Raw genomic sequence first — 25803 nt, 5'->3', positions numbered from 1 at the left:
CTATCCTCCGCACTGTTTACTGCTTTCCCTCGCTTAGTATCATCTGCAATCTTGGAAATTGTACTCCCTATACCCAAGTCCAGGTCATTTATATAGCTCAAAAACAGCAGTGATCCCAATACTGACTCCTTGGGGACACCACTGCACACTTCCCTCCAGTCAGAAAAACAACTGTTCACCACCACTACTCTTTGCTTTCTGTCTCCCAGCCAGTTCTGTATCCATGCTACCACTATCTATTTAATACTGTGGGCTTCTATTTTGCTTACAAGTCTCTTATGTGGCACTTTATCAAACACCTTTTGAAAATCCGTATAAACTGCATCAACTGCACTACCTTCATCCACCCTTTCCGTTACTTCATTAAAAAAAACTCTAACAGGTTTGTTAGACATGATTTGCCTTTAACAAATCCATGTTGGCTGTTCTTTATTGACCCATATTTTTCTAAGTGAAAATTTATTTTGTCCCAGATTGTAGTCTCTTGAAGTTTTCTCACTACTGACGTTAGGTTGACTGACCTGTAGTTTAGAGGTTTATCTTTCTACCGCTTTTTGTACAGCGCAGTAACCTTTGCAACCCTTCAGTTCTCTGGCACCACCTCGGTGTCCAAGGAGGATTGAAAGATTGTGGCCAGATCCTCTATTTCCACCCTTACTTCCCTCAGTAACCTAGGATGCATCCCGTCCGAGCCAGGTGACATAGCTACCTTGAGCACCGACAATCTTTTTAGAACCTCTTCTCGGTTTATTTTTATCATCCAATTTCTCTACCTGCTCCTCCAATACTGTGGCATTGGCTGCATCCTCTCTTTTTGTGAAGACAGATGCAAAGTACTCATTCAGTACGTCAGCCATGCCCTCTGCCTCCACAAGAAGATTTCCTCTTTGGTTCTTAATTGGTCCCATCCTACCTTTGACTAACCTTTTATTCTTTATATGCTTATAAAATACGTAAGGATTCCATTTTGTTACCCACTAATCTTTTCTCAAACAATCTCGTTGCCCCTCTTATTTCCTTTTTCAGTTCTCCTCTGTACTTTCTATATTCTATTTGATTATCTTCTGTATTTTGGACCTGACATTCATCATAAGCCTCCTTTTTCTGTTTTATTTTAATCCCAATTTCCTTATTTAACCAGGGAGGTTTGGATGCCCTACCTTTCCCCTTTGTGGGAATGTATTTATTCTGTCCCCGAACTATCCAAACTATCTCCTCTTTGAAGGCATTGTTCATTAGCTGTTTTACTTGCCAATCTTTCTTTCCAGTCCACCTTGGCTAGATCCCTTTTTAACTCACTGAAATTAGCCATCTTCCAGTTGAGTATCTTCACCTTTGATTGTTCCAGGTCCCTTTCCATTAACACTCTAAACCTAATGATGATCACCGTTATCCAGATGCTCTCCTACTGAAACCTGCTCCACTTGACCTACTTTATTCCCCAGAACTAGATCCAGCACTGCTTCCTTCCTCATTGGGTTGGAAACATACTGATCCAGAAAGTTATTCTGCATACATTTGAGGAATCCTTCTCCCTCCTTACCCTTTCCACTGCTATTTGCCAGTCTATACTAGGATAATTGAAGTTCTCAATTATCATTACTCCATTGGTTTTGTATCTTTCTGAAATCTGCTTGCTGATTTTCTCATCTATCTCCTTCCCACTATTTGGTGGTCTATAGTGTACATCTAACAGAGTAACAGCTCCTTTGCTGCTCCTTAACCCTAACCAAATAGATTCTGGTTTTGGGCCCTCGAGCACATCGTCCCTTTCCAGGGCCGTAACCGTGTCTTTAATCAATATTGCCACCCCCCTTCTTTTTTTTCCTTCCCTATCCCCCTTGAATACATTTTAGCCAGGAATATTCAGCTCCCATTCCTGCCCTTGGACATCATCTGCGGACATGGGGTTTTCTACATGCATGCGGATGACACCCAACTTTATCTCTCTGCCTCCACCCTCAACTCAGGACTACTAGCGTCCTCACCGACTGCCTGTCCCACATCAAATCCTGGACAAGGGACAACTTTCTCCAACTGAACGTCAGCAAGACCGAGGCTGGAGTTCGCTGAACGGAGGGAGTGGGCAGGTTGGTAGTGAGTCAGCAGGTTGGAGAGGTAGGAGGGGGCAAGGCCCCCTGGTTGGCTCAAGCCAGGGCCTCTGCACCTCGGGGACTGGCAGCATCAGCCTCCATGGCTACACACTCAACCTCGCTAAGCCAGTCAGGAACCTAGGTGTCTTGTTTGACTGTCCTTTCTCCCCCACATCTGCGCCATGACTGGCCTACCACCACCTTCGCAACTTTGCAAGACTCCGCCACTGCCTCACCCCTCAGTCTGCCAAAACCCTCACCCACACATTCGTCACATCAAGACTGAATTATGGAAACTCCCTCCTCATCGGCCTTCCCACCTTTTCCCTTCACAAGCTGCAGATCATCCAAAACTCTGCAGCTCGTGTACTCTTACGCACCAGACTCCACGCCCCCATCACTCCCACCCTCGCCCGACTCCATTAGCTCCCCATCCCCCAGAGGATTGAATCCAAGTCCTCATCCTCACTTTCAAGGCCATACATGGCCTTGCCCCCTCCTACCTCTCTGACCTGATGGCTCCCTACCAACCTGCCCACTCCCTCCGTTCAGTGGGCTCTGGCCTGCTCCATGACTCCCACCCAACCCACCCTACCATCGGTGGCCGGTTTTCCAGTCTCTCTGCCACCACACTCTGGAACTTCATCCCACAGTCCTTTCGTCTCGCTTCCTCCCTTGCCTCCTTCAAGGCCGGTCTCAAGACCCTCCTCTTCGATCATGCCTTCAGTCACCCTCCCACCTCTCTGCCTTCCCTCATCCCTCCCCCACCCCTCCCTCATGCTCGGGTCCTGACCCCTGATTGTCCAGCGCTTTGGAATGTCCTCCCGACGTGAAAGGCGCACTATAAATGTAATTTTGTTGTTGTTTGAGCCAGGTCTCCATTATTGCCACTACATCATATCCCCCCGTGTGGCTCACCAATCTTATTTGTCATATAACTGAGGCCCTCCTGATTGGCTCGCGCCAGCGCCTCTGCACCTCAGGCTCTGGCAGCATCAACCTCCATGATTGCTCACTACAACTCACCAAGCCAGTCAGGAACCTAGGTGTCTTGTTCGACCCTCAACTCTCTTTTCTTTCCCACATACAAGCCATGACCCGCTCTGCCTTCCCTCACCTCCATAACATCACCCGACTCCGCTACTACCTCACCCCTCAGGCCGCTGAAACTCTTGTTCATGCCTTCATCACATCCAGGCTCAACTATGCAAACTCCCTGCTTGTCAGCCTTCCCAACTCCTCCCTCCACAGGCTGCAGATAATCCAGAAATCTGCAGCCCATGTCCTCTCGTGCACCAAACTCCGCGACCCCATCTCCCCCATTCTCGCCTGACTCCATTGGCTCCCTATCCTTCCGGGGATCCAGTTCAAGATCCTGGTCCTCACCTACAAAGCCCTCCATGGCCTCGCCCCACCATATCTCTGCGACCTCTTAAGCCCCTACCAACCCGTCCGCTCCCTCTGCTTAGCCGGCTCCAGTCTGCTCCATGTTCCCCGAACCACACGCCCCACCATTGGCGGGAGAGCCTTCAGCCACTCTGCCCCCAACCTCTGGAATTCCATCCCCCAATCATTCCACCTCGCCCCCTTTATAGCCTCCTTCAAGTCCACCTTAAAACCCTCCTCTTCGACCATGCCATCAGTCACCGCCCTTCCCTTCCCCTCCCTGACCCCAGCTCGTGTATGAAATGCTGTACACTGTCCAGCGCCTTGGGATGTCCTCCCGACGTGAAAGGCGCTTTACAAATGTAATCTTGTTGCTGTCACACTTTGTGCATTTACACACATGGACTCCAAGACCGACTTAGTCAGTTCTGTATTTCTTCCCCATCTAATCCTTCCTTTTTCTAGATTACTCCTTATTACATTGAAACTTGTCTCTCCCAGCCCTCTATGTAATTTCTTTTTCCTCTGTTTTGCTGTTTTGATACTCACTTGCACAAGGCACTGGTAGTAATCCAGAGATCACCACCTTTGAGGTCCTGATTCCCTTCGCCCCTTAAAAAGTTTAAACCCTTCCCCACAGCACTAGTAATCTCCTTCCGAGGACATTGGTCCCAGCCCTGTTCAGGGGTAACCCATCCACCTTATACAGGTCCCATGTGCCTCAGAACTGGTCCTAATGATCCTCACTTGCACAAGGCAATGGGAGTAATCCCGAGATCGCCACCTTTGAAGTCCTGCTCTTTAGCTTTTTTCCTAGCTTCTGATACTCTCCTTATAGGATCTCAGCCCTTTTTTTCCCTACATCATGGATCCCAACATGGACCATGACTTCTGAATGTACCCCTTTCCTCTGTACAATGTTTTGCACCCGTTCCATGATGTCTTCAACCCTGGCACCAGGGAGGCAATATACCATGCAAGAATCATGTCTTTGGTTGCAGAAATGCCTGTCTACTTCTTTCACCATTGTGTCCCCAATGACAATTGCATTGACACTCTTCCCTGTGCATCCATTGGTTTTTGACTCTTCTTCCCAGAGGCATCATCACCTTCACTGGTATTCAGTACAGAAAACTGGTTTGTGAGTGCTACCCACTCAAGGGATTTTTGCATTGCCCATCCCCTCTTCCTACCATGCCGGGGGGTTACCCAGTCACTCTCCTTCTGAACCCTCTGTGGCTGTGGAGTGACCACCTCCTGAAACATTCAATCCATGAGATCTTTAGCCTCCCGTATGCTATGTAGTGACAACAGCCTCTCCTCAAGCTCAGAAACCTGAACTCAAGCTGAACAGCTGGAGGCACTTCCTGCACACACGTGCTTGTCCAGGGCACACAAAGCATCCTGGATTCCCACGTGGCACACATTGTGCATGCAACTGGTCTTAGCTGCTCTGCCATATTCCCAAACATGTTTTTATATTGTTTTAATATAAATATGATACATTTTATAATTATGCACCACTTTCCCCCTCTGCACTGAATTCCCACTCTCACCAAATTCCTTGACAGAATTCTCATTCTGTTCCACCTCACTCAATTCCCTTCTCACACTGCTGGGCTCTCTGCTCAAGTGAGGTTCTCACAAGTCTTCTTTATATAGGACTCAAGCAAAAACTCCAGTTTCGACTGGTCAGCAGATTTGTTTATCCCCAACACTTGACCTATGACCTATGATTAACTGCTAATTGACTTGTTTGCCTGCTTGCATACAAGGTTGATTCTACCTCAAAACAGATTTCCCATTCTTCTGCTGAATGAATTCCCACTCTCACCAAATTTCTTAACAGAACTCGCACTCTGTTGCACCTCACTCATTTCCCTTCTCACGCTGCTGGGCTCTCTGCTCAAGATGTGCTTTTAAATGTGTTATTAATTTCTCCCTTTCCTTTTTGTTGGTGCCTTGCCATTCTTGACTTACTCTTGTTTTCCATCCTCTCTCCATAAGAAATAGTTCCAGCATTGCTTGAATGGTCCTCCACCCACTCACCTCCTTGCATACACACACACACACACAGGTGATGGCATGACTGAATTTCAGAAATCTCCACATGGGAATGTATAGTCACATTTTCATGCTGCAAATAGTACAACTATGTCTTTCATTAACTATTACAAACTGGATGGATTATGCATTCAGAACTAGTAACAGTGTAAAACAGCCCTCTGTCAGGTCAGGGTCAGGCACCAGTGCAGAGAGCCATGAATAGAAAGGGAACATGACAGTACAGTACTTCCTCACAGTCAGTACAGGTCAAAAAATTGGGATCTACATTACGCTGATTGCTAAAAATAGGGCTATCTGCTTTATATATCTATAATGGGAAATTCTATTCCTGTGGTCAGTATTATGCACCAGTACAATTTCCATTTCTTGCAATTAGTATAATGAAAGAGATCACTTGCAACACACACTCTGGGATCCCTAAGCCTTGGCTCTTGCCAACCTGTGCTTAATACTTTCTGGGTAGGTAAGCAGGATGTGTTACCGCAGGCAGAGATCACACATTCCATTCCAACAATCTATCTCTGGGATTTCCATGTGTATATGGGATGTATAGAAATCTCTGTTTGGTTTGGACAGTCTTAAATGTGGTGATGGGTTTCCGCATGTGTCCAACACCTGGCTGACAAAAAAAATGTTCACTTGCAATAACACATTTCTGTATTTCTTACTTTTTAGTATTTTACAAATAAAAGCCCAAAGTCCAAGAAAGTTTAATTTGACATTCTGACTGAGTGAAAAAGGGTTTGGGGGAAACCGTAGTCCCATTGTTGTAGTTAAGTGCAATTTAATCTCTATCAATCTCATCTTCCCAGAATATTCAACCTCCTATCTTCGTATTACTTTAACACTGCTCCTTATTTATGGAACAGAATATGTTCTAGAGTACCACAATTTTCACCCTCACCTTAAAACGATGCTGATTTTGCAGGAAATGGAACATTGTGAGCTTTTCCTTTCAAGTACAGCTCACTGCATCCAATGATGTTAAGCCTCTAAATATATAAGAACAGAAGAACAAAAGAAGACCAAAGTTCATCCAGTTCATCTTCCACTATCCTGGTAGACGCTTACACATGCCATGTCCTAAACTATAAACTATATCCTGAGATATTATTTCCTAACAGAAATCTATCTATTCTATTCTTGAAAGAATCAACACTTTCTGCTTCCACCATCTCCCTCGGGAGCCTGTTCCCATACATTTACTACTCGCTCACTGAAGTCATTTTTCCACTTATTTGTCCAGAATTTATCGCCCTTCAATCTTAGGCTGTGTCCTCTGGTTCTACTGTTCAGTTCAAGATAAAACATGGTCATCATCAAATGCAAGAACTATTATAATTATTATTTAGTTCCTTGAAGACCTCAACATTTTCTTGTCCAGCTTGAAAATGCCCAGTTCAACTTAACCCTCTTCATAGTTCAATTCCTCCATCCACTCAATTATTCTGGTTTTCCTCTCAATAGCTGCAATATAATTTTTTGCACTAGTTTGCATTTGCTTTAAGGAATTCTCAATAATGGACATGAAAGCAGGAGTGCCATGGGGAAGAATGATTCAATAACAACACGACAAGATTACATTTGTATAGTGCCTTTCACATCGGGAGGACGTCCCAAGGCACTGGACAGTGTACAGCATTTCAGACCCGAGTTAGGGTCAGGGAGGGAGAAGGGAGTGGAGGGGAAGGGATGGTATGGTCGAAGAAGAGAGTTTTGAGGCAGGATTTGAAGGAGGCTAAGGAGGGGGTGAGGTGGAGTGATTGGGGGATCGAGTTTCAGAGGTTGGGGGCAGAGTGGCTGAAGGCTATCCCGCCAATGATGGGATGGGTGGGTCGGGGGACGTGGAGCAGGCCGGAGCTGGCTGAACGGAGGGAGCGGGCGGGTTGGTAGGGGGTTAGGAGGTCGCAGAGGTTGGGTGGGGCGAGGCCATGGAGGGCTTTGTAGGTGAGGACCAGGATCTTGAACTGGATCCTCTGAAGGATAGGGAGCCAATGGAGTCAGGCAAGAATGGGGGAGATGGGGTAACGGAGTTTGGTGCAGTAGAGGACATGGGTTGTCAAGTGCTGCCCTAGCCCATGTCAAACCCATGTGGTGCAACATACTGCTTGCTATTAAAACCAAACCGCACAACTACGTGTGTGAAGCATGTATGAAGAGCTACCTTACATGAGAGATAATTAAAATTAACAGCAATTTCTCACTGTGAAGATTTGACTGAAATTATTTAATTTTAAAGAGAGCTCCAGAGATTGATCTGGAATTTGGATTCATTTCAATTTTGGATTCAGAGGGACTCACTTGGAGATCCTGTCACTGCACACATGGCTTAAGAGAAGACCTCAGGGATATTGATTCGAAGACACAAGGGGCATCAGTCCCAATTCTTGGTTGTTATGGGTACCTGGGGGTTTGTGGATACTATTGTCTACTTGGACCCTATCCTGCAGGACCCCACTGAGATGGTCAGGACAGTGTAGGGTATTCTGAGATCTCTTCAAGAACAGCAAGGCCCCAATGGAGGTTGAGCTTGTGACATATAAGACTGTGTCTAAACAATTCTCTTTAATGGTTCTGAGTTCTTGAAAATACATCAGAGAGGCTTCCTTCGGCCCTAATTGTGATATGCTGGATAAAGCAGTGGATTTGTGGTAAACAGGCAGAGAGAGAGAGAGGGAGTGAGGAATCTGCTCTATATTGCTGAGCATCCTGGGTGGGAAAAGACAAGGTGGAATTGGGTGACTGAACATATAATGGATTTAGAACATAATGAATAGTTCCTGAGTGTTATCAAACAGACACTGTCTCAATTTCCCCACTGTTCAGCTCATTGCTCTCATCTGGCTTCTCAATCGAGGTACCAGAAGCTTCAGCAAAGTATGAGAGAAAGTGCTCCCTGGTATTGAAAAACGAGAGGCAAAAAATATAAAACTTTAAAATATCTTCCCTTCCAGAGAACTTACTCTCAACAACAACAACAATTTGCATTTATGGAGCTTTTTCATGTAAGATAACATCTTGGAGTCCTCAATATGATACAAGCCTTCAGCCAGATAAACCAAATAAAGTTATATAATTAAAAGGATTACAAAGCAATAATGCATCTCTTTACATGTTTTAATGTTTCCTCCTCCTTATCCAGTGATCCTCCCACCATCTTGTATAATTGCATAGAAATTTAGGAAAAGAAATGGGTCATTGATCTGTCTCTGACATTTTATTGGATCTTGGCAGTTCCTTATCAATTTAATCGCATTTTTTCATCTCCTTTCCATATTCCTTACTTTCCAAGTGTTGATTTATCTCCCTAAACACCTCAAGTGACATCTATTGCCTTAAGGAGCGGTGAATTCTATTTTCAAAATTGAATCCTTTTGTGAAGAAATTTTTTTGCTTTCACTTTCAATCTGTTTCTCTCTAAATGTAACATTATGTTCACCTTGTTCTGGATTTTTCTACCAGAGGTAGAGGCATATCCCCTATCTAGCTTGTCGATTATTTTAATTATTTTAAGCACCTCTGTACATTCACCTTTTAGCCTTCTCAGCTCTAAAGATGAATCATGGGAAAGAGAGTGGAAGATTGCCTATTCTAACAATTCTAAAAATATTCTAACAATTGACAGCCAACATGAGTTCAGAAGGGTAACTCTTGTCTGACCAGCAGCGGGACAATGAGCCAATTATCAATTAAATTCATCTTTAATTTTGATGCTAGTAATCTGCAGTTCTTAAAAGAAATTTGCAGAAAATAAGCTTCAAAATTAAATGTATATTTACGAATTTGACAAATTTTGGATACTGAAATGCTACATTAAAGAATAAATCTAGACCCAGGTGGAATTTCTGTCCAAATGTGTACGACTTTGACTATGTGCCTTTGCAATGGAAAACTCCCAATATATGCACAGATTGTCAAACTTCTAACTTAAAAGGCTTATTTGTAACTTTTTCCCATTACTGAGGAGTCAGTTTCTCAAGATTATGGGATGGTGATTTTAAATGCTGGCAATTATATTCATGGCATTCATCAATGGACTAAAATAAGTGGAGCCTCCTTGGAGCTGAACTGGCTCCAAAGTGACATAGACTCCAGCAGTACCCCAACGCACACTCTGGAGTCCCCAAACTTTGGCTCTTGCCAACTTGTGCCTAATACTTTCTGGAATTTGATAAGCATGCTGTGTCCCTCCAGGGAGAGAGTGTGCATTCTAGTCCAACCATCTATCTCTGGGATTTCCATGTGTAGGTGAGATGCATGAAAATTTCATCTCATTGGTTTGGATGTTCTTAAGCATGTGGCAGACATCCGGCTGATTAAAAAAAAAGACCTAAAATAGAATTAAGAATGCCAGTAGCAGTGAGGTTCACTTAGGGCAGGCTGTAACTGGAGGTTGACTCCTATGGATATGTCTTATAGAGTCAGTACTCTGCTTATGACTTCCTAACAGTGTAACCTTCTCCATAACTTTTCACATCTCCCCATGGTTGAGATCAGTGGTAGCTACAATGGCAGCATATCAGTATAGAATGTGCTCTGTGTCAGTCTCAGTACGGTAACACTCTACAAACAGATCTCAGACAAACTGGCTACTCAGACAAACTTTCCCGTTACTTGTCCAGCTAGGACCATCTTACCATTAGGACTTTGGGTTTCAGGTTAACAGGAGCTGAGTGGGATGACTCCTTGCTCCCAGTCACTGGTCTACCCTTCCAGGTCCTGCCGATGAGCAAGGCTGGCTGTGCTGTCATCAGCAGTGACCTGGAATGTTGCAGACCCCCCCCTGGCTCAGGAACCAGATTACCGAGACCGCCAAGGGGGACTGACTCGAATCTGATATTCTGTCTCCCAAACATGTCACATTGGAGCCAGTTCAATTCCAAGGAGACCCCACTTACCCACCCTAAAGCAGGAGAACCATGATTAAACATCCCATGTCCAGTAAACCTCAGAGGCAGCGTAAAACTAGATATAGAACGAATGGTAATGTAATGCAGCTGTAGCTCTGCCGATTTAAAAGCTACTTAGTTTCAAAGGCATCAGGGATAAAACTGCAACAGATGATGGAATAATTATTATCGTACATTTTACCTCCCTTCAGCCTCTTTTTTAAAATCAGTCTTAATTTGGAAGCAACTTCTTTTGAAGAACTGTGGAAAAATTAAGACTCAATTAAGAATTTTCCACAATTCTGCCCTAACTTAAATTTGAAAACAAAATAGTCATATAGGCTAAGGAAAGGTGAAATTTCAGACCTTATGTGGAGTTACGGGTATTGACAACTGAGCAATCAGAGGAGACAAATTCTCAATACAAAATCCAATTAAGAACTACTGCAAATGCGGTCAAGTGTCAAAGTGTTACACTGAGCAGCAAATGGTATATCCCCTATTGTGGAGTCCCGTAGTTCAGTGGTTAGAGCACTCGCCTCGCAAGCAAGAGACCTGGGTTTGATTCTTGGCAGGGCAAAACACTGGGCAAGTTTCCTTAGTCCACATGCCTCTAGCAGTAAGTAGGAACCCAGTTGTTAATGGTTTGGTGGATTGCTTTTCCGGTGGGGTAATAATTCCTCCCTCAAAAAAAAGGGGTCACTCAATCCATGATTGTTTGTGCGACACTGCTGTGCGCAATTGGCTGCCATGTTTTGCCCACAAAATATAAAGTCAATCCACTTTACAGTATATTCTGTGAAGCGCTTTGTGACGTCTCAAAGACGTGATAATGCGCTGTATTAAGTGCAAGGATTATTATTATTATATTCTCCACTGTGGAGCAAAGTGCTGCACTGACTGACATAACAGCTCTGCATCCCAGTATTCAAACCAGACCGCTCCACTAATGTATAGGATTGAAGCCTGGCTTGAAACTCTGATAGATGAATCTCTTTGAAATGGGAACTGGCACTGGAGAGCACACTGCTAGTGAGGAGATTGATATTTTAACCCCACATTAACCCCACATAAACAGTTATGCTATAAAACTTTTCAAGGGCACATTTTGTTTCTAAATTTAATTTGTGGCTGTGCAGTTATTTTTAGAATCAGTTACTGTATATAAGTAACAAGTTATTTAGTGTCAACAAACTACCAATGAAGTCTCACCTCTTCTGAGGAAATATAGAATTACATGGAACATTACAGCACGGAAACAAACCACTCGACCCAACTATCCATGCTGGTGTTTATAATCTACAGGAACCTCCATCACTTATATACTCTATTCCCTTCTTCCTCGTGTAAGCATCGGGATTTCTCTTAAATACATTTATGCTTTTGGTTTCAAGCACAGTTCTAGCAGTGAGCTTCACGTACTCACCACTCTTTGCATAAAGAGGTTCTTCCCAAACTCCCTTATAGATCTGCCATTGACTAGTTTATGTTTATGCCCCCTTATTTTGGACTAACCAATAAGGGAAAGCAACCCTATTAACATTCACCTTATTGAGTCTTTTCAAAATTTAAAACATCTCTGGCAGATCTCTCTCAACTATTTCATCTCCAGAGAGAAAAACTCCGATCTGTACAATCTTTCCTGATAGCTGTGTCCACTCAATCCTGGTAACATCCTAGTAAATCTATGCTGCACTCTTGTTAGAATATACACTTTTTGTATACTGCTAGAATCATAATAGATGTTGTGAATGGGTTAACTTTTAAGTTAAGTGTGGGGGACAATTGGACTGACAGTCATGGGATAGGACACATCTGGTTTTCTCTGTTTTTGAAAGAATAACGGACAGGGGCAGGGGGTCACCTCTTATCAGTAAATGACAACAAGCCCACAGAGGTAACGGTCAAAGGTACCGGTCGACACAGGATCTCGACTGAGCAATAAGTCGCTAGATTCTGACAGGGCCTGCCAACCGACAGAAGGCAACCCTCAAGAATAGCAGCTAATGAGCAAGTTGCTTAAACTAGAGGACTTTGGTACTATCCCGGGATACTGATAAGGAATAGCCAGTCACTTAAAAGGAATGTACTAATGATCTCACACCACAAAATAATGAGCACCAGATACAGCCCTAAACTGATCAATCCTCTATCTTAGACAATTAGATCAGAAAGCAGGGGTCTTAGCGACAATGTGTATGTGTGCTGAGGCAAGTACACCTGATGAGGTGTTCACGTGAACCCAGCATGATTTCGGCCAGGTGATCTAATGTCCGCACCAGGATTGGATGAACATCGGTATAAGAGTTCCGTTAACTTTGGAAACGGGGCCATCCCGGGCTGCGAAGACAAGGGTATGGGAGATGGAAGACTGAGAGATAGAAACACTAAGACTGAGGATATCAGATGGAAGATTGAAAGCTGTAAGCAAGAAGACTGAAAGCATGAAGAATCAAGCTTGTGTTGAACTCGAGATATCTACGGTGGTATTATTCTGTTATAAGATCTGTTGATTGTACCGGCCTTTGGTCTGACCCATCGGGATATTGGGGAATAACGAACGAATAATAATAAATATCTGGTTGCAAACGGATTATGGCTGATTTTATTTTCTAACACTCTCTCCAATGCCAGCTAACCATCCTAATAACTACAACTCCAGATAATTTTCTAGGACATTTAGACGCCTAATCTGCTTCATTGGATAGAGTTGGTATGTGATAATGTAAGTGACAATTAGCAGTGAGGTTGCATGCTGCTTTCTCTGTATGAAACTGATTGCAGCAGTTGTCACATTGATGTCTTCTAGAAAGCAAAATAATTTGCTAAGTAATGTGCCAGCATTGCAGACAGAGAGAGAAAGATTTATCACTGGTAAAGTGAAGGAGAACAATTGTGCCCTCCACAAAACATTTTTGGGGAAAGAGAACAGCACACATATCCCATTTTGCCTGGTAAATATTTATATGTTGATTATTGTAAATACACTCTAACTGATTTAATGCAACAAATAGTGAACTTAAACATTCAAAACAAGCTGTGGTGCACTTTTCAACTAAAGGGGTTTCTTAATGAGCACGTTTTGAGTGCACTGATCAGAAACACAAAAACTATTGCAAACTAGCCTGGCCACGTTGCCTGGTGCAGATCAGTGGCAAATTGCTTCTTATTAAATGTCCCACGATTGTGTCGCAATCATTGATCTTGTGGTTTGGATTTCACCACCACGCACCAGCTACCCTGCGTGATGGGCTGTATATCAATGCAAGTTGTTGTTGTTGATTGAATATCAAGAGAGGTACAGACGAAGAAGATCCTTCAACACATCTCATCTTTCCGGATACCCACTTTGAACTTCTAAATAAGATTACTGCTGTGCCATCCAGTCTGGCCCTATTAATTTAAATAATCCTCAACATATCCGGTTTCCTGCTAAAGGGGAACATGGTGGGTGTTGTTCTTTTTGTGATGGATTTAATGCTTCAGATTGCACATTCAGCAGCAAATTGCCCAATATTGCTGATAATTTGCCATCAAACATGCAATGTTTGGAGGAGATGGTTTCAGGAGCAGTCAGTGTCATTTGCGTTTACGTACTATATTTGCAATAAAAGGAGAATTGTACTGGGCTCGGTTCCCTGCAGCTAGAATTACGCTCTGAAGCTGTTCAACAGAAAAGTTAAATTGACCAAATGTTAGTGTTATACTGCATTTGTCTCACAGACTATCCTTTGAAACGCAAACACCTGATTGTTGTTCTCTACACATCACATTTACTCCCAAAGGAATTTTGGAATTCTTTTATATTCCTCATTATTCTCCAATTAAGCGTTTGGTGCTATATGCCTGTTTCTCCTAGCCCATATTCTTAGATTACTGGAGTGGAAGACCAAAGTGTGCAAAATGCATTTTACATGAGCTCTGAATCCCACCTACTTCAAGTAAAATCAAAGGGTTGACTGTGAATAAATATTGGTAATGCTTTGGTGTTTTATGTCAAAACATTATGACAAAATTTAATTATGTATTTTAACAAAGTACGTATTCCCTCAGAATTACCACTAATTTTATTTTTTTGATAGAGAATTACATGAAATTTAGACCCTTAAGTTTTCTATTATTGAATCTAATAGAGCAGATTGCATGTAATCCTGTGTCATAAGAAATTTAATGAATGAATCTCCATTAAATATTATGACTGGAGGCCTCCTTAAAGTATGACATGGAATGAGAACTGAACTCACCATTGAAGGTGTTAATTGGTTCAGTTTAGAACAGAAAAAGCCAGTTCTGTCCCGCCTGATTGGAATATCTGTCAAAGTGAGTTGAAAGCTCTACCCAGAGACTGAGGATGGTTCTGCAGGGAGGCTTTTTTGAGAAGGATGAGTCTTAAATAATAAATAATCCTGATAATCCTATACTACTCTCTCTTTCTCTCCTGTATCCCTCAATCAAGCTGGAATAAGATAAAATCTCATTAAACGTAAAAGTCCATCCTCTAGGCATTTTAAGAATTTATTTTGGTTAGTTGGGTGACTTACAAATGTTGAAACCCATTGCCACATTTAAGATTATCCAAATCCACATATGCATAAACAAGTCCCTTTGTCTGAAATATACTTTTTCCCTGGTGTGACACATCCAGCTCACTTAATGCTGGAAAATATTAAGCGTAAATTGATAAGAATCAAGCCTTGGAGGTACAGAGTGTGTGTTACAATAGGAATAATTCTTACATTTGGTAGATCAGGAGGATGTCTCAAAGTGCGTCACAGGATTTACTGTCAAGTGTAGTCATGCGTATTAGTAGTTCTGGAGTTTAATCAGCTAAACACTTTCAATCCCCATTCCAACCATAACCTGAGTATTGAAAATCTATGGATTAACTATGCAGCTTGCCATCACAAGGAGCTTCCTTCTGATTGTTCAGTTAAGACCACTGTTAGAGCTTTGACTTGCAAGGGTAACAGGAGCCTAAGTGAGAAGAATACCAGGCCCCAGCAATCTGGTTTGATCCAAATCTGTTGACCTTGGCATGAGGTGCTGAGAAGATAATTAGATGTCTAAACAGATGTTGGAGCCTATCATCTTTCTCTCTCCAACCATTGCCTGAGCATTGAGGATCTATTGAAGTACTATTTGGCAGCTCTGGAACAAAATTAATAAACCGAGTAAAAAAAACTTCTACTGGAGAAAGGAAGCAGAAGGTCTAATCCTATAAATTGCTACTCCAATCTTCCATCAGATCATCTCCATTGCAAGGTGCAGGCTTTCAAAGATCATTTCTAAAGTAAAATAATAAATAATCCTGCACTATTCGGTCCCAAACCCATCAGCGGTTTTCTTTGCCAAACACCTGTCTAATTTTCGTGTAAATAATCTGACAGTCTCCCTTCACTACATCCTGGGTAATCCATTTCACATAGTGATAGACCTGGGTGAGTGAACAAGTAATTGAAAGTAACCACTCATATTCCTGTGTTCACAACGTGAGGGATATTTTAACCATGTGTAAATGGTCTTGTCAAGTTGCAATACAACAACAAACATATAGTGCCCTCCATGTAGAGAAATATCTTGGAGTGTTTGCAGAGATGCTTCTGGAAAACCAGTATGAGGCATAAGGGTAGGACGGGAGGAGGATTTTTATGCAGAGTTTGAATATATATATTAATAATAATGATGATCCTTGCATTTAATAAATGTGTTTTTTCATGGTATGTTAAAGTGCTCCATGGGATTTATTGTAAAGTTACAGTGTATATGACATGAAACAATGAATAATAATAATAAAATAATGAAGTGAATGACCAAGGATTTTAGGGGGATTGTTTGCCAGAGCGCAGGTGAGATGGAAGGGTTGAGGGAGGAAATTTCAGAGGACAAGTAGTTTCGCTCATTGACTGGTCTTGGAAAGGCAGAGTAGCTGAAGGCTTAATATCATCAGTACAGATGAATCGGAATTCTACCTTGCACTGGTTTGCTGGTCTGACAAAACTGGAATGTTATTATGCATTGGTGTCTGATTTTACGATATTTGCAAAAGGGGTGGGAGGTGATGGGTGCCACAGTGTGAAAAAGACTAACCTGTGAAATGCCATTGCTCACACAGCCGCAAACCATCTGAACTGCACCCAGTCTTTCATCCCACCAAAACCTGCTGGAGATCACCAGCTCCAATATATCCTCAGGCTGACCACGGAGACTCAAATTAATGCTTCTCTATCCTGCCCCTCCCCACTCCACCTACCCCATTGTGACTATCAGACGTTAGACACTCCGGGCCTGAAATTCAAGAAGTCAAATATCGAAATAGCATGGTTTTCAGTGCTCCTTGGTAGATCAGCTCTGGGAACACACTATTCAAAAAAACCAACTTGCAACTCATATGGCCTAAAATAAAAAGTGCTTACCTGATGGCCAACAAAAAATGGCAATGCCAGATTCTGGAAAAGAACAAATCACTTACTTGGAGCCTTTGTTTTGGTCATCTGGGCGTCTGACACATGTGGAAACCTGTCACCATCCTTAAGAGTATCCAAACTAGACTGAGAGTGTTGGAACGGAACCAGCCCTCGGTGGCGGTCTTGGCAGTCCCGTTCCTGAGCAAGGTGGTATTCCAGGGCACTGCTGATGGCAGATCAGTCAGCCTGGCTTATTGACAGGAATTGGAAAAGCAAAACTGTCACTGGGGGTAGGGAACCTCCCACTCAGCTCCGATTAATCCTGCAAACCAAAGCCCTAATGGGTAGGGTGGTCCTAGCTGGACAAGCAGAGGGTTTCCAGGCAGTGCTCTCATTGGCGAGCTATGTGGTTTTAGCTGGTTAGACTCCAGCAGATACCCCAATCCACACTCTGGGGTCCCCAAGCCTTGGCTCTTGCCAACCTGCGCCTAATACTTTCTTGAATTAGGTAAGCAGGATGCATCCATCCATGGAGAGAGTGCACATTCAATTCCAATAAATATCTCTGAAATTTCCATGTGTAGGTAGGATGCATGAAACTCTTTGTCTGGTTTGGATACTTATAAGCGTGGTGATGGGTTTCTGCATTTCTCAGACATTCAGCTGAGCAAATAAAAATGGACTCTAAACTCACTCACTCAAAGAAGCTGTAATCCTAATCCCCAGAATGTCTAATAAATGATGTGCTTTCATGTAAATGTCATTAGATGCCCTTTTGATGGCAGTGAGTTGAAGGAGAATATTGATGAGGGTTAGAGAAAAGTGTCATAAAAGGGATTTCACTGGATTTCAATGGGGTTTGTGGCTTTCTGCTGTTGAAGAGAAATTCTTACCAGCCAGGCAGGTCTACAATGAGGCAAGATAGTTGAAAGAATTAGCATTTTTATAGAACCTTATGAAACATCTCAAAGCACTTTCCCAGTAATTATGGTCAAGCGTATTGACCTTTTTGTAGACAAACGTTTTTACATACTGCAAAGTACCACAAACAAACAGCCTTAAGGTGAATGACAAATCTATCTTGATTATAATTATAATTATAATTGGGGAGACACTCACTTTTCTTCTTGAGTAGTGCCAAGGTGTCTCTCTACACCCACCTAAAGAACAAGCAGACATCTCATGGTTTAACATCTCATCCGAAGGGCAACCGCTTTGAATTGCTACACCATCCATCATAGTGAGTCTTAGGCTATAAACTTAATAATAATAATAATCCTTGCATTTGATACAGTGCTTTTCACGTCGGGAGGACGTCCCAAAGCGCTTCACAGAACACACTGTAAAGTGAATTGACTGTATATATTTATGGGCGAACGCGGCAGCCAATTGCGTACAGCAATGTCCCACAAACAGTCGTAGATTGAAAATGACCAATTTATTATTGTTTTTGGTTTTGGAGGGATTATTATTAGGCTCTGTGTGGAGTAAGGAAACTTGCCCAAGGTTTCGCCCTCTGCCTGGAATTGAACTCAGGTCTCTCGCTTGCAAAGCGAGTGCTCTAACCACAGAGCTACAGGACTCCACATGTATGTATTTATGTTTTAGGTTGTGTCAAAGCGCTTCACAGGGTTTACTGTAAAATGTGGTGACTGTGTAGTTTGGCTGTGAGATTTTCCAGCTTCTTAAAAGAATGTTTAAAGACTGTAGACTCATTGCCAGTCTATAGCTAAAGTTCAATCTTGACAAACTGGATGTGAGATTAATGTTGCTCATATACCTAGCCATCAAAATGAACAAACTCCCACTGGCAGACTGGCAGTGGATCTCTAAGCTAACCGAAGCACATTCTTTTCATGGAATAAATAACAATTTAGTTTCACTGTTGTGACTTTTTGTTACTTTGATGCAGTTTTCTCTTGGCGACACCTCCTTTAGTTAATTCCCTAGTTCAAATTGTGTGCTCGGGTCACTTCATGCTTGCTTCTTGTGTCTCTCTTTTAAAATTGAGGCATTATCATCCATCACATCTGCAAATTATAAACTGTAGAGAGAATGAATTAAATAAATTGTACCTAAATTTAACAGCGAAGTTCAGAGACAAGTCTCTGTATTTGAATGCAGAGACTACAATGATTCTACTGGCCAACACGCCCCAGATAAAATTGGTCACTCACTCCATGGCTGACTGTGGGACATTGGTGTGCATAAATTCATAGAATCAGACAGCATAGGAGGAGGCCATTTGGCCCACCATGTCTGTGCCGGCTATTTGAAAAGAGCTATCAAATTCAATCCCACTCCCCCGCTCTCCCCATAGCCCTGCAAACTTGTCCTCCCCAAATAATTATCTACTTCTCTCTTAAAAGCTGCTGTCGAATCGGTTCCACCACCCGTTCAGGCAATGCATTCCAGATCCGAACAACTCGCTGTGTGAAAACATTTCCTTAAACAACTATTTTAAATCGGTGCTCTCAGGTTACTGACCCACCCGCCAGTGGAAGTAGTTCCTCCTTGTTTACCCTATTGAATCCCCTCATAATTTTGAAAACTTCTATTAAGTCTCCTTCTCTGCTCCAAGGAGAATAATCCTAGCGTCTCTAACATAACCTGATAACTGATGTCAGTCAAGTACAGCAACAAACAGCCATCAAGTGAATGACTAACATTATTTGCGAAATTGTCAAGCCAGGACACCAGGAGAAGCTCCCTTCTCTTTTTGACTTGTGCCATGGGATCTTTAGCGTCCACCTGAACAGGCAGAGAGAGGGACTCGATTTAACATCTCATCTGAAAAACTGCACCTCTGACAATGCAGTACATCCCCAGCACTGTGTTGGAACATCAGCTTAGATTGGGAGTTCAAAGTCCCAATGTGGGGCTTGAAATGTGGGGCTCAAATATAAGACTCAATCTGAGCCAGACTGACACCTTACAAGATGTGATCAGAGAAGTGTTCAAAATTATGAATGGGTTAATATTGACGTGGTGAATAAAACAATTACAGAGATTATTTAAAGGAAGTTCCTTTACACAATAATAATAATAATAATCCTTGCATTTGATATAGCACCTTATCATGTCTGTGAGATATCTCAAAGCACTTCACAGAATATACTGTAAAGTGAATTGACTATATATTTTGTGGACAAAACATGGCAGACAATTGCGCACAGCAGTGTCACACAAACAACAACAACTTGCACTTATTTAGCATCCTCCACACAGGATAGTGTCTCAGAGCGCAAACAGTTGTGGATTGGGTGATCAAATTATTTTTTTAAGGGATTATTATCACCAGAAAAGCGACCCACCAATCAACTAACAACCAGGTTCTTACTTAGTGCTAGGTAAACAGAGACGTGTGGAGTAAGGAAACCTGCATAACATTTTGCCCTGCCTGGGAATCGAACCGGGTCTTTTCACTTGCGAGGCAAGTGCTCTAACCACTGAGCTACAGGACTCCACTGTAGCTGAAAAGACAATTAAAACACTATTTCAGTTGGCAGCATTCAGCAACAGCAGCAAGCATTCATTCAGGATACAACAACAACAAAATTACATTTGTATAGCGCCTTTCACGTAGGGAGGACATCCCAGGGTGCTGGACAGTCAGTGTTTTTGACCTGAGCTGCGGTTCGGGATTGGGGAGGGTGGAGGGCATGGGGAGGGGGAAGGCCGGTGATTGAAGGTACGACTGACGAGGAGGGTCTTGAGATGGGTCTTGAATGAGGCGAGGAGAGGGGCGAGGCAGAGGGACTACGGGGAGTTCCAGAGGGTGGGGGCATAGTGGCTGAAGGCCCGCCCGCCAATGCTGGGGCTGGTGAGGCGGGGAACGTGAAGCAGGATGGAGCCCACTGAGTGGAGGGAGCGGGGAGATTGGTAGAGTGTTAGGAGATTGCAGGGGTATGGGGAGTGAGGCCATGGAGGGCTTTGAAGGTGAGGACCAGGTTCTTGAACTGTATCCTCTGTGTGACGGAAATCCAGTGGAGTTGGGTGAGGATGGGACTGATCGGGTTGCGGAGCCCGGTGCGGGAGAGGACATGGCCTTCAGATTTCTGGCTGATCTGCAGCCTACGGAGAGAGGAGTTGGGGAGGCCGACAAGCAAGGAGTTTGCATAGTCAAGCCTGGATGTTATGAATGTGTGTATGCGGGTTTTGGCGGCCTGCTGTGTGAGACAGTGGCGGAGCCGGGCGATGTTGCAGAGGTGGGGAAGGCAGAGCTGGTCATGGCACAAATGTGGGTAGAAAGGATAGCTGAGGGTCACACAAGATGCCAAGGTTCCTGACTGGCTTAGTAAGGTGGAGTATGCATCCTTGGATGGTGATGTTGAGGAATGGAGGCACTGATGGGAACCAATCAGGAGGGCTTCAGTCTTGTTGATGTTCAACTAAAGAAAGTCCTCTCATTCCTGGTACCATCCTGGTCAATCTCCTTTGCACCCAATGTTCCTAAAGTGTGGGGTCAAGAACTGAACACAGTCTCCAGCTGAGGCCTAACCAGTGCTTTATAAAGGTTCACCATAACAATTGACTGTTGCACTTGCCTTGAAAATACAGTCACTAAACTTACAAAAAAAAACTTGATGTTATAGGATGATAGAGTGGGTATTCTCAAAGGATGACATCAAATGAACTGAATGGCCTTCTTCACCTGAACTCTTTTATGACAGTCTGTTATCCAAGAGCCCCACATCTAAGTGAGTGACTGCTCTGGCCAACCAATCATCGCTCAGAGTCCACCCTCCTTGATGAATGACAGCTACTATAGCCAATCACCAGCTGGATTCCTCCTTCCTGTTTAAGCCCTGACAAAGTGTTTAAACACACCGAGGTTTATGTTGAATCGGAGCTCTCGCAAATCGACGCACCCATTTTAATAATAATAATCCTTGCCTTATCGCATCTTCGAGACATCTCAAAGCGCTTCACAGAATATACTGTGAAGTGAATTGACTGTATATTTTGTTGGCGAAACGCGGCAGACAATTGCGCACAGCAGTGTCCCAGAAACATTGTCATGATTGAATTACCTTTTTTTCTTTTTGAACAAATTACTATCTCCCCAGAAATGTGATCTGCCAATTGACTAACAACCGGTTTCCTACTTACTGCTAGGTAAACAGAGAACACAGACATGTGGAGTAAGGAAACTTGCCCAATGTTTCGCCCTGCTGGGAATTAAACCCAGGTTTCTCGCTTGCCAGGCGAGTGATCTAACCACTGAGCTACAGGACTCAATCTTACCTGAGAATCTGAGCCCTTTCTGTGGAGCTAGTCTGCTACTACCTCCTGGGGGTTCCCCATCCCCCAGAGGATAGAGTTCAAAATCCTCATCTTCAATTTCAAAGCGATCCACAGCCTGGCTTCGCTCCACCTCATAATAATAATAATAATCCTTGCATTTGATATAGCGCTTTTCACGTCGGGAGGACGTCCCAAAGCGCTTCACAGAACACACTGTAAAGTGAATTGACTGTATATTTGTGGGCGAACGCGGCAGCCAATTGCGCACAGCAATGTCCCACAAACAGTCGTAGATTGAAAATGACCAATTTATTATTGTTTTTGGTTTTGGAGGGATTATTATTATTAGGCGTGTGGAGTAAGGAAACTTGCCCAAGGTTTCGCCCTGCTTGGAATTGAACTCAGGTCTCTCACTTGCAAAGCGAATGCTCTAACCACTGAGCTACAGGACTCCACATGACCTGCTAATTCCATAACGGCCTGTCCGCTATCTCCGCTCAGCAGGCTCTGGCCTGCTCCACGTCCCATGCCCAGCCCACCCCACCATCGGCTGTCGGGCCTTCAGCTTCTCTGCCCCCACCCTTTGGAACTCCATCCCACATTCCTTTTGTCTCGCTTCCTCCCTTGGCTCCTTCAAGGCACGTCCCAAGACCCTCCTCTTCGACCGTGCCTTCGGCCACTCTCCCACCCTCCTCTCCACTCCTCCTGATCCCAACCCCCAGCTCGGGGGCAAATTCTTGACTGTCCAACACCTTTGCTCATTCCTCCTGATGTGAAAGGCGGTATACAAATATAATTTGTTGTTGTTGCTGTGCACCCCGGAACTACATTGGAGTGTGGGCCTAGATTATGTGAATTCAAGCTCTTGTTGTGAGGCCTGAACCCTGGTTTTCTTACTTAGTGGATAGAGTGCTTCTAACTGAACCAGACTAACGCCTAAATAAACGCAACGAGAAGCTGACACCATCAGCATCCAAGGCTGCACTCTCCACCTCTCAAAGCCAGTCAGGAACCTCGGTGTTCTGTTTGACCCTGAGCTGTCCTTTCTTCCCCACATCCGTGCCACAACTGGCACCGCCTTCCACCACCTCCGGAACATCGCCAGACTACCACTACCTCACCCCTCACGCTGCTGAAACTCTGGTCCACGCCCTTATCACCTCAAGGCTGGATATGGGAACTCTCTCCTCGCCGACCTTCCCGGCACCTCCCTCCACAAGCTGCAGGTCATTCAGAACTCTGTAGCTCGAGTACTGTCCCGGACCAGACTTCACGACCACATCACTCGCACCCTCGCTCGCCTCCACATCCCCCAGAGGATCGAATTCAAGATCCTCTTCCTCACCTAGAAGGCCAATCATGGCCTTGCACCCTCCTACCTCTCTGACCTACTATCCCCCTACCTACCTGCCCATACCCTCCGTTCCTCTGGCTCCAGTCTGCTCCACATCCCCCGCCCCAACCGCCCTACCATCGGTGGCCGGGCCTTCAGCTCTCAGCCTCTAGGCTCTGGAACTCCATCACCCAATGCCTTCGCCGCCTCCTCCCTTTCCTCCTTCAAGGCCGGCCTCAAGACCTTTCTCTTCAACCGTGCCTTCAGCTCCCCTCTCGACTCTCTACCCCCTCCTGAGTCCCTCCCTTCACTCCCCTCACACTGACCATTTCCCCCCTGCTCGGGTCCCGACCCAACTGTCCAACGCCTTGGGACGTCCTCCCGACGTGAAAGGCGCTCTATAAATGTAATCTGTTGTTGTTGTTGATGAGGCAATTTAAAGTTTCTCTGGTATTTGTCCACAAAATTGAAGTTTCTCAAACTAGTGAATGATGGAACTTTGAGTGTTTGATTGCTGAAGGAGAGATTTTGAATTCAAGGTAATTGGCTCCATTAACTTTAGGCATTGGAAACGCAATTAGTTCCAGGCAATTAAAGCTTAATGACTGAGCATTTGTGGTATGACGTAAAAGCAAGAGAACCATGATATATTGCAGGAGCTCTTTTGTAGGTCTGAGCAAAGTTAAAGTGACCATTTCCATTGTTTTAGTGTGTGCTCTCTGCCATTTCACTGCAAAGACACAATAATAATAATAATAATCCTTGCATTTGATATAGCGCTTTTCATGTCTTCTCAACGTCTCAAAGCGCTTCACAGAATAGACTGTAAAGTGAATTGACCGTATATTTGTGGGTGAAACCCAGCAGCCAATTGCGCACAGCAATGTCCCACAAATAGTCGTGGATTGAAAATGACCAACTTATTATTGTTTATGTTTTGGAGGGATTATTATTAGGGGTGTGGAGTAAGGAAACCTGCCCAAGGTTTCGCCCTCTGCCTGGAATTGAACCCAGGTGTCTCGCCTGCAAGGCGAGTGCTCTAACCACTGAGCTATAGGACTCCACATGCAGTGTAATTAAAATGATAATAATAATAACCATAATCCTTACATTTGATATGGCCCCTTTCACATCAGGAAGAAATCTGAAAGCACTTCACAAGTCATACTGTAAAGTGTAGTGACTACTATATATATGTAGGTGAATATCAGTCTTCTTGCTATTTATGGAGAAGATTCATTCACTGAATGATTGATTATAGTTTACTTAGAAGACTTTGATGAGACAGTATGTAAAGTGAAGGATTAGAATCAGCATACACCATCAGGACATCAGCAAAAGGTTAATAATATTGGGAACTGTGACGGTACATCAGCATTAAATAGACATGGGAAATGTTGAACAGAAACCATATTTATCTAAATAAATATCTTACTACAAATAAATTGAACGCACAAGACCAATGAAATGTGAAAGAAGTAATCAAATACAATGATACGATCAGAAGCAAATTGTGAGGAAATGACAAATTAACTGAATTATGAAGACTTAAACACCAGAGAAAATCATAGATGTGCAACAAAACAATACCCTTTTGAGGAGATTGACAACTTGCATGTGAATAGTGTTCAATCATAAATAGCTAAGCTGTATAGCAGATTCTGCAGCTTTTTATACTATATTCCTCGTATTTGATATACAAAGATTAGTATTTATTATTGTTTAAGGAGTCCTTCAGCTTAGTGGTTAGAGCAAGCGAGGACACGAAACATTGGACAAGTTTCCTTATTTCACATGCCTCTGTTTACTTAGCAGTAAGTAGGAACCCGGTTGTTAGTCGATTGGCAGTTTGCTTTTCCAGGGGTAATAATCCAGCCAAAAATTAAAATATAATAATAATTTGGTCACTCAATCCACGACTGTTTGTGGACACTGCTGTGTGCAATTGGCTGCCGCATTTTGTCCATAAAATATACAGTCAATTCACTTTACAGTATATTCTGTGAAGCGCTTTGAGACATCTCAAAGATGTGATAATGCGCTATATCAAGGATTATTATTATGATTATTATTATTTATTAGCAATTATAATTTAAAGATTTTTAGAATCAGCCAGGCATTGTTTCAATATTTCTGCAGATTTAAAAAACAGAATGTCATTATTCCATCACTGCAATTTTTTCTTCTCCACATGCCTGATATCAACAGTGCTGTTGTTAAAAATTAAAAGGACAGCAACCTTGGAGCATATGACTGGGAATGAGGAAAAGGCCACATGACTCTAAAAGCCACATCAACTGTTATCCTCATTCTCTGTTAGGTTATTGTCAGACGAATTAAAAATACCCTGGTAGGATTGATGGCACATCGATATTTCTAAACTA

At 43.3% G+C, this 25803-nt stretch overlaps 1 protein-coding gene and 1 non-coding gene across 2 annotated transcripts in view; one reads left to right on the top strand and one right to left on the bottom strand.

The window, feature by feature from the left end:
• The window catches only part of LOC103188164 (trans-2,3-enoyl-CoA reductase-like), a 108938-nt gene that overhangs the window by 38061 nt on the left and 45074 nt on the right, over positions 1–25803 (top strand). The gene's annotated exons all lie outside the window — the stretch shown is intronic.
• On the bottom strand, positions 22006–22077 carry trnaa-ggc. The gene has a single exon. It is a non-coding gene; the product is annotated as a tRNA-Ala (tRNA).

Source organism: Callorhinchus milii, unplaced genomic scaffold, assembly GCF_018977255.1.
Source record: "Callorhinchus milii isolate IMCB2004 unplaced genomic scaffold, IMCB_Cmil_1.0 Scaffold1, whole genome shotgun sequence".
NCBI lineage: Eukaryota > Metazoa > Chordata > Chondrichthyes > Chimaeriformes > Callorhinchidae > Callorhinchus > Callorhinchus milii.
Note: the sequence above shows the minus strand (reverse complement) of the source record. Positions and strands in the feature narration are given on the sequence as shown.